The sequence below is a fragment of the Plecotus auritus genome, assembly GCF_963455305.1.
Source record: "Plecotus auritus genome assembly, chromosome: 9".
NCBI classification, from domain to species: domain Eukaryota; kingdom Metazoa; phylum Chordata; class Mammalia; order Chiroptera; family Vespertilionidae; genus Plecotus; species Plecotus auritus.
In genome coordinates, this window is record NC_137783.1 from 71,564,505 (window position 1) to 71,577,769 (window position 13,265).

The following is a 13,265-nucleotide window of genomic DNA, read 5'->3' on the forward strand; positions in this document are numbered from 1 at the left end:
ACATCCCCAGTAGGGGGTGTGCAAGAGGCAGCTGATCGATGTTTCTCTCTCATCGATGTTTCTAACTCTCTATCCCTCTTCCTTCCTCTCTGTAAAAAAATCAATAAAATAGCCGAAACCGGTTTGGCTCAGTGGATAGAGCGTCGGCCTGCGGACTCAAGGGTCCCAGGTTCGATTCCGGTCAAGGGCATGTACTGTAGTTGTGGGCACATCCCCAGTGGGGGGTGTGCAGGAGGCAGCTGATCGATGTTTCTCTCTCATCGATGTTTCTAGCTCTCTATCCCTCTCCCTTCCTCTCTGTAAAATATCAATAAAATATATTTAAAAAAAAATCAATAAAATATATTAAAAAAAAAAAATTGGCAGAGGACCTGAAAAGACACTTCTCCAAAGAGGACATAATGGATGGCCAATAGACATATGAAAAGATGCTCAGCATAATGAATCATCAGAGCAATGGAAATTAAGATATCACCTCAAACCTGTCAGAATGGCTATCTATAATAAGTTAACAAATAATAACTGTTGATGAGGATGTGGAGAAAAGGGAACCCTTGTGCACTGTTGGTGGGAATGCAGATTGGTGCAGCCACTATAGAAAACAGGATGGTGGTTCCTCAAAAAATTAAAAATAGAACTGCCTTATGACCCAGTGATTCCACTTCTGAGTGTATATCCAAAGAAACCCAAAACACCTAATTTGAAAGAATATATGCACCCCTATTTTCACTGCAGTGTTATTTACAATAGCTAAGATATGGAAACAGCCCAAGTACCCATCTATATACAATTGGATAAAGAAGAGGTAGTACATATATACAATGGAATATTACTTTGCCCTGAAAAAGAATGAAATCTTATCATTTGCAATAGCATGGTTGGACCTAGAAGGTATCTATGCTAAGTGAAATAAGCCAGACAGAGAAAGACAAATACCATATGATTTCACTAATATGTGAAATATAAAGGGCAAAATAAATGAATAAACAAAATAGAAACTGACTCATAGATACAGAGAATAGACTGATGGTTGCCAGAAGGGAGGAGAATTGAGAGTTGGGTAAAAAAGGTGAAGGGATTAAGAAGTACAAATTTTGTAGTCACAAAATATTCCCAGTGACATAATATCATCATAGGTAATAGCATCAATAATACTGTACTATGTATGGTTCAAGTGGGTGCTAGAAATGTCGGGGGACCACCCTCTAAAAGTATGTGATTGTCTAATTACTATGCTGTACATCTGAAACTAATACAAAATAACATTGAATGTTAACTCTATTTGAAAAAAAGATTTATTGAGCACCTACTAGGCACTGTTTGGATGCAAGAGATACCATCAGGAATAGGACCCTTTTTTTTTTTTAATGTATTTTATTTATTTTTTACACAGAGAAAGGGAGAGGGATAGAGAGTTAGAAACATCGATCAGCTGCCTCCTGCACACTCCCTACTGGGTATGTGCCCGCAACCAAGGTACATGCCCTTGACTGGAATCAAACCTGGGACACTTCAGTCCGAAGGCCGACGCTCTATCCACTGAGCCAAACCGGTTAGGGCAGGAATAGGACTTTAAGACGCTGCCTGATGGAGCTGACAGTCTAGGGTGGGGATTGCAGAGCCATGCTATGGTGAGGGCCCAGGAGCAGAATCCTGTTCCTCTGGTAGGTGCGGGCCAGAGTCCTGCTGGGGAGCTTAGTTTCTAGAGGAGAAAGATCTTGAACTATAGCCTCAAGGAGCCTTGAAGTGCAGGCAGGGCGTACATCTGGCCTGTTTGTCAGTACCTTTCAGTATGGAAGGTGTTCCCACTGCACACGGACCCCCTGACTGACCAAACAGTGAGGCAGAATTTCCTAGGCCCAGATTGCGAGTGGGGGAGCCATCGACCTGATGGGCACATGGTGGGCCAGTGCTCTGATTCCCTAGATATGTGGGCTCTTGAGGTCAAGGCAGCTTCTAGATCTCAGTACGTTCTTGCCCTGGTCTGCATCTGTCCAGAAACTAGATGGGTCAGAGCCTACAGGTGGAGAGTATCAGAGCTTCTGATCTTGAGAGAAGAGGGCCCCAAGATGGCAGAGCCCTTACCCTCCATGGGATGGAGGGTCTGTCCTGGGCCCCAGCCCTCCCCAATGGTCCGCATACTGACAGCCACTGTGACTGCTATAGGCTGAATGTTTGTGTCTCCTCCAACCCCCAAATTCTAAGTACCGATATGTTAAAATATCCCCAAGTGATAGTATTTGGAGGTGGGACCTTTGGGGTGATTAGGTCATGAGGATGAAGCCCTCATGAATGGGATTGATGGCCTTTTAAGAAACCCCATACAGCTCCCTTGGCCCTCTGCCACGTGAGGACAGAGAAAGAATAAGAGGTGGGCCGTCACCAGACACTGAGTCTGCTGGCATCTTGGACCCCCAGCTCTGGAACTGTGAGACATAAACTTCCGTTGTTTGTAAGCTGCCCACTCTACAGTAGTTTGTTATAACATCCTGAAGGGACTAAGATAGTGACCCTGGGCAAGTCTCTTCACCTCTTTATCCCTCAGTTTTCTTTTTGAGCCTCAAATTCAATGACCAATAGTGGGGACCTCTCCAGCCCTGAGATTAGAGCAGAGACCCCCCCAACTTCACCCTCCCCGACCACCCTTCCTCATCTCTGGAGCCAGGGATGGAGCCCTCAGCACACCTTTGGTGTGACATGTGATTGACAAGTGCAATCTTAAGCTCCAGCTTCCCCTCCTGCTGCTGATGCGCAGCTCAGAGTAGGTTGACTGCCAAGTCAAGTAATCAGGAGGTAATAGCCTGGTATCGGATGAGGCCCCAGGGCTGGCAGCCGAGCCTGGAAAACTCCATCCCCATGCTGCCTGTGCCATTCACAATCAGGAAAATAATCGGTTAAAGCAGGCTGGCTAGGATCATACCCAGCCTGACATTCACAGTGTAGGAATTGCTAGCACCCTGGTCTGATGTGGTTATTAGGACCCTGCTTGGGGCTAGGGCTGCCCAGAGTGCCAGGCGTGCTGTGATTCACTTGCCCATGCAATCGGACGCTGTTCCCCACCTGCAGGGAGACTCTCACAGCCTCCTTGCCCAGCACCCCTGCTGCTCCCCTCAAGCTTCCCTGCCACCTGCTCCCATTGCCTCTGTCCTCCCCCCGTCTGTCCATCCTTGCTGAAATTCTCATGAAGTGCTGATTTTATTGCGACAAGTGGCAGTTCATATTTTAGGTAAATAATTAAAAGGATCAGTTATTTTAAATGTTGATAGTACCATAATTCATCAAAATAATTTATAATAGTTAACTGCCTCTTAAATATGAACTTATAAATGATGCCTTCTGAAGCTAAAAGTCATGTGGATTCAATCAGTTTGTTTAAAATTAACTGTCTCCTCTGAAATCTTCTAAGAAGGAAATCATGACAAATTCCTGATCAGATAAACACAATTCCATTATTAAAGAGGATTAAAGAGAAGCATGAACTAATTTGAATAGACCTAGCAATTCCTTGTGTTTTATTCTTCTGTATAAACCTGACTCTTTGTATAAAAACTCTATTCTGGTTTCCTACCATAAGCAAGAGATTCCTTAACAGCAGCCTAGAAATGACCTTACCATCTTGGTGACACATACTTCACCTGATGCAAACTGGGTGCTCCAATATGGACAGTGTACCTGCTCTCACCTCTGCTAATCTCCCGTGGCATCCCCATGGGGACAGGCATGATGAATCACCATTCCAGCCACGGCGATCATCCTAACCTTCCAAATGGCATTGCTGAGAGGAGGAGCTATCAGAGATTGCCATAGCAACATGGCCGTTGTGACTCAGTGGATCAGCCACTCTCAGGCACTGTCCAACGGACACCTGGGACAGCTGATCACTCTTCCCAAAGGCCCACTGCTGGGATCCTCCTGACCTGTGGCACTTCATGAGTCGTGGTGGGTTTGATGATTGAGTTTCCGACATATCCAGGCAATGGAGATTACTTAACACCAGGTCAGACTCTTCATTATATATGCAGATCTGACTTGGGTCACTGAAGTTACATGCCTTAAGCGGTGCCTTCTGACTTGGGTGGCCCTGGGCCACCAGACCTTGCTGGTCTATAGATGACAGAGCCTTCCATGTTGAAGGACATTGGGGAGTTTGGCCTCTGTTGATAAAAATGGGTTGCTGGGTTTGGCAGGGGGCCCAGATACCTGCATCTCTGGGCAAATGCTATCCAGATACCATTTAAGTGATTTACAGTCTAACTTCTTCCTCAATTCAGCACACTCACTGACATTTCCATAGCTTCTTGTCCTCAGATAAGATTTTTACAAAATATATATTTTTAATGATTTCAGAGAGGAAAAAAGAAGGAGAGAGAGAGAGAGAGAGAGAGAGAGAGGAAGAGAAACATCAATGATGAGAGAATCATTGATTGGCTGCCTCCTGCATGCCCCCTACTGGGGATCAAGCCCACAACCCGGCATGTGCCCTTGACTGGAATCTAGCCTGGGACCCTTCAGTCCACAGGCCGACGCTCTATTCACTGAACCAAACTGTTAGGGCCAGATCAGATCTTAAGGAAAAATACTGCTCCTCATATTTATCCAACCAAATGCATGCCAGCCTCAGGGAGCTCTGTGTCACGGTGTCCTGGCTTTTAGGAGAACCATGTCACCTTTTCCTGAAAATGTGTCTGACTCCAGAGCAAGGGACCAGAGGAGTTTACTCCACACACCCAAATCCGAAAGGAAATGTCTACGTTTTCTCCCTGCAGATTTCCCTACCACTGTCATACTGCCCAGGTCCATGGAAACAATCCTCCAGCCATTGCAGGTGACTTTACTGGTGCAGTAGCTCCTTCCCGTCCTCTGAGCTCAGAGAGGGGAGCCAGACCTCATTTGAAGTGCAGCCCCCGCTGATCCTCTGTGCACCCCAGGGGAGGAGCTGTAGGCCAGCGTGTCCGTGTCCGCACTGATGCGGCAATCACTGGGCCCAGGACCTCGGCTGGTCCTCCCAAGTGGCGGCCAGCACCTCACAGTGGCTGCTCAGGGACACCAGGGCTTCTGCCGCGTGGGCCGCGCCTGTCACTCTTCCTCCAATAATCCCTCACGCTTTGTTTCTCGTTATTTACTTTTTCTAGGGAGGTGTTTTTGGACGAATTCAACTAGTTCTCCTTTCAAATCATGAAAGCCACTGTCGTCAGCCAGGAGGGTGACTCGTGGAGAAGCGGCTGTTGTGCGGCTCTGGATGCTGTGCGCAGTCCGGAGTGGGGCAGACAAGGCTTTGCTGTAGGAACAAGTAGTAGCACTAGTGATGGCAGCTCCGTCGGGTAGAATTACACAGGCGCTCCCTGGTCTGCCCATCCTTAGGGGAGCCCAAGCTGTGGCTAATGAGCATGTGGAAGGCATGCTTCTGACACCCAGGTCTCTCAACTCCTGGTCATGTTGATTAAAAGTCACACCCAACTCAGAGGAGAATTTCCTGCTGCCTTTTCTGCATCTTCAGTCTGATGATCTACCAGATGATCAATCTTGTTTGCTTTGAACTGTAATTCTTTAAAAAATATATTTTTATTGATTTCAGAGAGGAAGAGAGAGGGAGAGAGAGGTAGACACATCAGTGATGAAAAAGAATCATTGATCGGCTGTCTCCTGCAGGCCCCACACTGGGGATAGAGCCCACAACCCAGGCATGTGCCCTGACTGGGAATCAAACTGGGACCCCTCAGTCCATAGGCTGACGCTCTAAGCCAAACCAGCTAGGGCTGAACTGCAATTCTAACACTGGATTTGGACCTCGGGTGAGGCGGGGGTAGAATTGTTTAGGGAATTGTCTGTGGAGCCCAGACCCTTGATGGGCACATTCTTAAGTGGCTGAGCCACCTCACTGAAGTTGAAATAAACAGAAGGTAAAGCGGTCCAGCTCGCAGATGCAAAAAGGCATCCATAACAGAAATAGAGAACTTGATGCTTCCCATTAAGGACCTCGCAGAGTTGAAGGGCCATTTTCACTTTCCTGGAGCAAAAGCTGCCGGAGCCTTAAACTGGGGCCGGAGGATGGGCGTGAACTGGCTTGAGAGTCAGACACTCCAGGGATGCAGGCGCTGAGGTGGGGACGCTTCTGTGGGCGTTACATCCAGGAACCCCACCCGGTCTTCAAGGTGAAGGTAATGATCTCAGAAGACTCTCTGGTGAATCCCGATGCGGTGAGGCAGGACGCCGGCCCTCCGGGACCAGGGCTGTGGCGTCTTCCTCCCACCATAGTCCAGGTCCACCCAGTAAGCAGAGCTGGTTTGGAGGAACCGCAGTGCTGGTGACCAGTGACCAGTGACCAGTGACAGGCAGGCATCTAGCCAGCTGGATTAGAAGGACTTGGTGGCCTGTGTGGTGGCAGCCAGGGTTTTGCCCAGGCCGGGGGGGAGGGGAGGAGGGGGCAGGGGCGCGGAGTGGGGTAGGCTAGCCCTAGCTGCAGCTTGGTGAGAGCAAGAGCGCCTCCAAGTGGCAGGTCATTGAAAAGTGGGAGCAGCTGGGATTGTGGAAGATTAATGGTGCACACAGACCACTGACTGGGGCCGGGTTTGAGAGTAAACACAGTCACTGGCTCCTCCAATGGGTGATCCTGCTCTGTCGGATCCCCTCTCTGCTGGCCAAGGTCACAGGGTGGGGAGTTACCAAGGAGCCCCGGACCGTGGGGCTGGTGGGGCACCCAGAAACCCCATCAAGCTGAGGAGCAGCACCCTGCGGACCTGATGCTGTCGGGGTGTCTGCTAGGGAAGGGTTTGGGGAAACATGGCCACTCCCTTTAATAGGGCTTCCAGGCTGGACCTGGGCGCAGGAGTTGGCCCGTCCTAGGCGGGTCTTCCTCAGGAACCCTCAAGATTTGGGCTTCCAAGAGTTGCTTGACTCCACCTAGAGTTTTAGGGAACAGAACCCCTTCCTCTCCCTATGCACCTCCTCTCTCACTCCTCCTAGAACCTTCCTTCCTGGCCTCAGGTCTTCTCAGACTAACATGGATTTCTGAGCTGAGGGATCAGAGTGTTGGCCGCGGGAAGAGAATCTCAGAGACAAATGTGAGCTGCCTACCAAGAACCCTGCACCTCATAGTCCACCAAGTCCTTCTAATCCAGCTGGCTAGATGCCTGCCTGTGCTTTGGGACAGAGCACTATGTAGTCCTTTCAGACCCAGGTCGGGGAGATGGTCACAGAGAGAAAGGACCCCTGGAGCGGATGTGCAATTTAACAAACATGTGTTAAATACAGTACCTGTTTTGTGCTAAACCAGGGGTGGCACTTAGCTGGATTTGTTCCTCTAACCTTTCCCTGCTTCCTTTTTCATCAGTCATCAAAATTGATTATATGCCCGGCTGGCATGGCTCAGTGGTTGAGCATTGACCTATGAACCAGGAGGTCCTGGTTCGATTCCTGGTCAGGGCACATGCCCGGTTTTAGGCTCGATCCCCAGTGGGGGACATGCAAGAGCCAGCCCATCAATGATTCTCTCTCATCATTGATGTTTCTATTTCTCTCTCTCCCTTCCTCTCTGAAATCAATAAAAATATGTTTTAAAAAATTGATTATGGCACTTTTTCCCACTGAGTCAAGAAGTGTCCTCAGAATTCTCCACAGCTTCCAGTGGCCACTGACAATCCATTGGCACTGGCTGGAGAAGTGAAATCTGTTTCCCACCCCGGTCAGGCATTGGGGAAATTCAAAGGTTTCTGTTGAAAGACAGGCTGCCGAGGTGAGAGGTGAGAGCACATTTGGGAAAGGAAGCAGCTGATGGAATGAGAGCTGGAGAATGGGCGGTGTTCATTACACGCACTCGTACACAAAGAATGCCGTCGCTGGGTGTTCCACCTGTGGGCCCACATCCTCCGCTGCAATGAAGGAGGGAGAGCAGATTGGAAACAGGTCCCAGGCCTCTCCTTCGCCGGGTCTCCAGCTCTCCCATGGGGATGGCCTGTGGGGTGGTGGAGATCAGAGGTGAGCGAGCTCTGGAAGGCCTACCTGGGACGGGAACTTTGTTTGCCTGTTCTGTGGGTTCCCTGCCAGGCAGGGGAGCATGCGGTGTTGCAGGCCCCTGTAGAGAAAGCTTCCTGGGGTAGCTTCCCATCCGTGCGCTGTATTTGCCTCCATCTATGACTCTGGCCACACAGTTTCATTTCCTGATTTCTTCCTGTTGCCAGGAAGCTCTTGACGTACACGATTAGCCGGCGCCCCTACCACTTTGCACAGGACGAGGCCGAACCTCCTCTCAGCCCTGGCCAACGTTTCCTGATCATCCAGCTCCTTGTTCCCATCCTCTCATCGCCACTTGCCCTCTGAGGAGGAGGTTATGTTAAGGCTGACCATCGGGGCGGCCATAGGAGTCCCTGGCTGCACGTGGAGCAGGGACCCCTGGCATCAGAACCGGGCTCCTTCTTCACCACAAATCTCCTTTTTCTTTGAACTCCCCTTTTTTGGTTCCTGGGTTCATACCCCCTGGGCCTCAGCACTCACAGCCCAGTGCTCTCTCTGATTCCCTGGGCCAGAGACTACTGGTTGGCCTCCATTGACCATCTCTCACTTCTTCCCAGTGACAACAGAGACGCTATCTCCCATCCTCCTTTGCAGCTGGTATTGGCACGTGCCTAAGTTCTGGACAATGCAATGTAAGAGGAAGTGTTCTAAGAGAAGGTGTGAGGGTTCCTTAAAGGGAGCTGCCTCAGAACGAGATTTCTGCCCTCTCCCTGTTCCTTCCTATTGTTGCTTAAAGGATGCAAGAAGCTTCAGCAGCTACTTTGATTAATGAAGTGATGGAAAGCATATGGTGGGATGTTAGAACAGAAAGAGAAGACCCCTTTGTTCATGATAAGTCTGGAGCTGCCATGCCCTCCAGGGACTGGCTTCCTCCAGGTCTCTTTTAGGTCAAAACATGTTACCTTGGGTTTCTGTTGCATTGGCCACCTAACCCTGCACATGCTCGTCTTTGTTTTCCAGCCTCCTAGGGGTTAGTGACTCCAGTGGGCTCTTCCTCCAACACACCTCCTGAGGCTCCTGGCTATCTCCCCTCCACCCCTGTTGTGAGCACATCATTACCCAGATCTAATATCTTTGAGAGACCCCATTTTTCTCAATAAAGAACAAACGGCTTCTTTTGGCATCCAAGACCTTCCATCGCCGGGTCTCAACTCACCTTTTTAGTCACACCTCCTGTGTCCTAAGGTTTAGCCAAGTTGAGCCCCTGAATCTCCAGCGACCCCACGCTTCTCTGCCTCTCTTCTGCGGCTCCAGTGGTTCTCCTGCCTGTCAAAACCCTACCCGTCCTTCAAGGTCCACCTAAAAGTTGCTTCCTCCATGAAGTCTTCCCACTGCCTCTGAGCTAGGAGTGATGGTTTCTCCTCTGTACTCCCATAGTAAGTTATTTGTGGCTGTCAGTGTTTACCTGATATTATTGCTACCTCTGTTGTTTACCGACTAGGGCCCTTTTAGGGCTGGATTAGTTTTGTTCATTCCCAAATTCCCAAAGTAGACTGGCCTAAGACCCATACATAGTAGGTCCTTGGTAAATGTCAGCTTACCAAGGTGACCCCCACTTTCTATCTCTGACCTCTGCCAAATCCAGGGCCCATACAACTGTGCCGAAGTCCTGCCTGAGGGCGGGGGCTGGCCCACCCCAGGATTGGTTCTCAGCTGTCCCTCTCACTGTCACGCAGCCATTTGTTTGGCACTGGCTGCAGGAAGATTGGATGGGAGGAGGCAGGGCCTGGACCAGCGGACAGACGGTGCTGCTGCCTGAGCAAACAGAGATGTCAGCGTTGATGCGGGAGAGTGGGGCTGCTCGTTAGAGCTGCTAAACTGCTGTCACAGGCTGGCTCCTCTTCAGTGACAGGGTCACTTCTCCCCACCTGGGTCCCTTGCTTGCTCACCACCCCCGTCCTCTCTGCTGACAGCACTGACCTGTCAGGGCGCTGCTCCCACTCACTAATCCAAAGGCCATAGAGCGTCAGGGCCGTCTCCACAGAATACACGGCCATTTGTCTTTCAGGAGGGATGGCCTCTCTCTCAGGGGACTGCTTACAGCCCCCTGTCACTCTACAACTGCAGTCAGAGGAATCAGGGGGGAGAGCTAGCTTGGGCCAAACTTGACCTTGGATTTGGGGTGTCTGGAACCTTTTGCACTTGAGGCAATGAGCTCTACCTAAGTGAAGTCTCAATTAAAACAGCAACTCACTACCAGGATGGAGTGTCACAGGGCCACAGAGAGTTGAATCCACATTTGAATCCCACAGGCCTGTAGATTACAGAGATGCTGGTCACTGGGGCCCCGAGGGTGAAGGTGGGTGCACACCACTAGCTTTGGTGCAGGCAGTTTGCACAGTCACTTTTGGGAAGATATATGCCTTTTGGAACTTTTTCACACTAACCTAATGCAGTAATAAAGCAAGTAAAAGTACACAGCCTTTGAAGTTGAACTACCAGGGTTCAAATCCCAGCTTGGCTAAGTGATAGGTGAACTTGAGTATGTTTCTTAACTTTTCTGGATGCATTTCCTTATCCATAACATGAGCATTCACAGACCTTGTGCAGATGATACGAGATAACACAGGTAAAGCATATGGAAGAGTTTTCAGTGTGTGGTAAATGCCCAAAAAGCTCTGCTTATCCACTAGAATGGAAGCTTCCAGAAGACAGGAATCTTATTCACATCAACCATCTCAACGTGCCTCGTGAGATCTCAATTAATGCTTGTGGAGTGAATATATGTTCACCTAGCAGTTATCTTCAGGACGACTGGACAATGCATTTCCCCCCTATTCTCCTGGGTCCCACAATATCTACTCTATCACTCTGCATGCAATAGATGCTTAATGACTAATGATACATTTAAGCACAAGGCATCCTAGCAATTCGAACCAATGACCACATTTAGATTTCTCAATCTTCTGGAGCCACTCTTAGGCTCTGGCTAAGTCACCCCTCCCACAGCTCAGCAGCTTGACCCAACATAAGGAGGCATGGGAAGGGTCCAGGACTAGATGTTGGGAGACTTGAGTGCTATCCTAGATCTTTAATGATTTCACCATTTGGCGCTGGACAAGTCACTGTCTGTCTCTGAGGCTCAGTTTCCACATCGGTAGCGTGAGAGGTTGGTCGGATGCATTTCCAGATTGACTTAGTGTGAGCCTTATAGCATTCTGATTTTAAGGTGTCAGACTTTTGCCAGGACCTAAGTCTGGGCCCGTGTGTGGTTCTGCAATTCCTTTCTCTGGATCAGGGACTCAGGAGCATACTTTCACTTGTGTCCTCAGGGCCAAACCAGCATGAAAGGTTGGAGGAGGTGTTATGGAGGCAGGGCCACCCTCCCTTCGAGCTGACTCTGGAAGAGAGGGCCACGGTGGAGAGGTTGAGGGCATTGCTGCAGCCACTGGCTGCCTGGTTGGAATGGTAGTGAGGGTGAGTAATAGCAAGAGTCCCATTTTCTGAACCACTCAGACCTAATGCCAGGGAAGGAAACTCCATAATAACTCTTGGACGGCCCCTTTCTCCCAAGAGGAAGCCAGTGGTGGAGCATGGAGGGTGGGGCATGTGGGGGACACGATGAAGGGACTAAGAGCCAGCATTGCTAGTTCATCTGTCCCAGTCATATGCTTCAAGGGACCATGTTCTGTGCAGAAGTCTCACTGGAAAAGACCTAGGTGGAGCCCATTGAAAAACCCTCTTTCATGCCAACATCACCTACTGCACCTTGTAGCCCATATAGCATCCTTCAGCCAGCTATGACCTCCCCCTGGTACTGAAGTCTGGAAAACTCTGGAGTCTAAGGCTTTGCTGCCTTTGGAGTCTATAGAACAGGCACCCCATTTTCTCAAGTCTAATGGAGTCACCTGCCCAAACACAGTCATGCATTTCTGAGGGCGGGACAGCTGCTGAACTCTCTGCTCTCCCAGCTCCCAGGGACTTTTGTGTCCTGTGTGATGGGGCAGCTTGGAGCCTGGACATGGCAGGGAGCCACAGGGAGCACCCTGATTGCCAGGGTCAAGCTAAGGCTCTGTTGTGTGACTTTAGGTCATTTACTCTCTAAACCTCAGTTTTATTATTGACTAGAGGCCCTGTGCACGAAAATTCATGCACTGTGTGTGTTGGGGGGAGGGGTCCCTCAACCCGACCTGTGCCCTCTTGCAGTCTGGGAGCCATCAATTGGACATCCTTAGTGCTGCCAAGGAGGAGGGAGAGGCTCCCGCCATCACTGCTGCGCTTGCAGCCTTCAGCCTGGCTTGTGGCTGAGCAGAGCTCCCCCTGTGGGAGTGCACTGACCACCAGGGGGCAGTTCCTACGTTGAGCATCTGCTCCCTGGTGGTCAGTGCACATCATAGCGCATCATTCAGCTGTTAGCGTCAATTTGCATATTATCTTTTTATTATATAGGATAAAATAGGTAGTGTCCTGTTAAGAGCAAATGAAATACAGAGCATGAAAAAGATGTTTCAAGCTGTAAAGTGGTGGGCTTAATAAGAGGTGCTGTCCACCTCCTGGAGAGGGGGACCTCCCTTTGGAGCCATGGGCTCATTCTGACAGAACTTATTGTCTTTCCCAAGCAGCTCCTTCCTCCCTCTTAGAGCTCGTGGTTACAGTTTAATCCACCTAATTGAAAGACTGCTGGATCAGCCAAGGAATTTATTAAAGGGAAAGAGGAGATCCTGGTGCCACTTGGTTCCCTGCACATTTGTCCTTTCAAATCCTTTTACATAATTCCATTTCTGCATTAGAGGCAAGACTGGGGTTTTACATGAGAGGACGAGACAGGAAGAGGAAAGCAGAGAGCAAGGGATGGGGCCAGATTCTGTGGGAGAGCTGAGGCTGTTGGGGCCTGAGGTTGGACCCATTCAGGGCTGTCTTGGGTGGGAGAGGCCATGGCAATGGCAGGGAGCAGCCAAGACAGAGGGGAGCACTGCCCAGCTGAGAAGGGAGCTTGCTTAGAAGGTAAGGGGAGGTGATGCCAGGCAATTGCAGCTCTTCTGTCTCTCATGGATGAGGAGGCTCAGACTGCCCTGGAGCCAGCTTTCTCACCTGCCACTCCCTGCACAGAAGTCAGGATAACCCTCGGTACCCCTTCTCAAAAGACTGTGCCCCAAATGAGGGTGGAGAGAGGTGGGGATGGTGGTAAAGGCCTGACCAGAAATTCTTCTAGGAGGATCCAACCCAGTCTGACATAGGGAAGACAGAATTTCCAGGGAGGAGACTGAAGGCCATGGACATTAGGAGAGGAACTGGATGGAGGGGAAATGGAGAGT

General features: G+C 49.9%; 1 pseudogene across 1 annotated transcript; it reads right to left on the bottom strand.

Moving 5' to 3' along the window:
* Window positions 1-3,754: 3,754 nt before the first annotated feature.
* On the bottom strand, window positions 3,755-10,007 carry LOC308233558 (polypeptide N-acetylgalactosaminyltransferase 11-like; annotated as a pseudogene). Its single transcript has 3 exons — window positions 9,931-10,007; window positions 4,542-5,485; window positions 3,755-4,303 (listed from the first exon to the last, which is right to left on the bottom strand). The product of its transcript is annotated as a polypeptide N-acetylgalactosaminyltransferase 11-like (transcript).
* Between the last annotated feature and the right edge of the window lie 3,258 nt (window positions 10,008-13,265).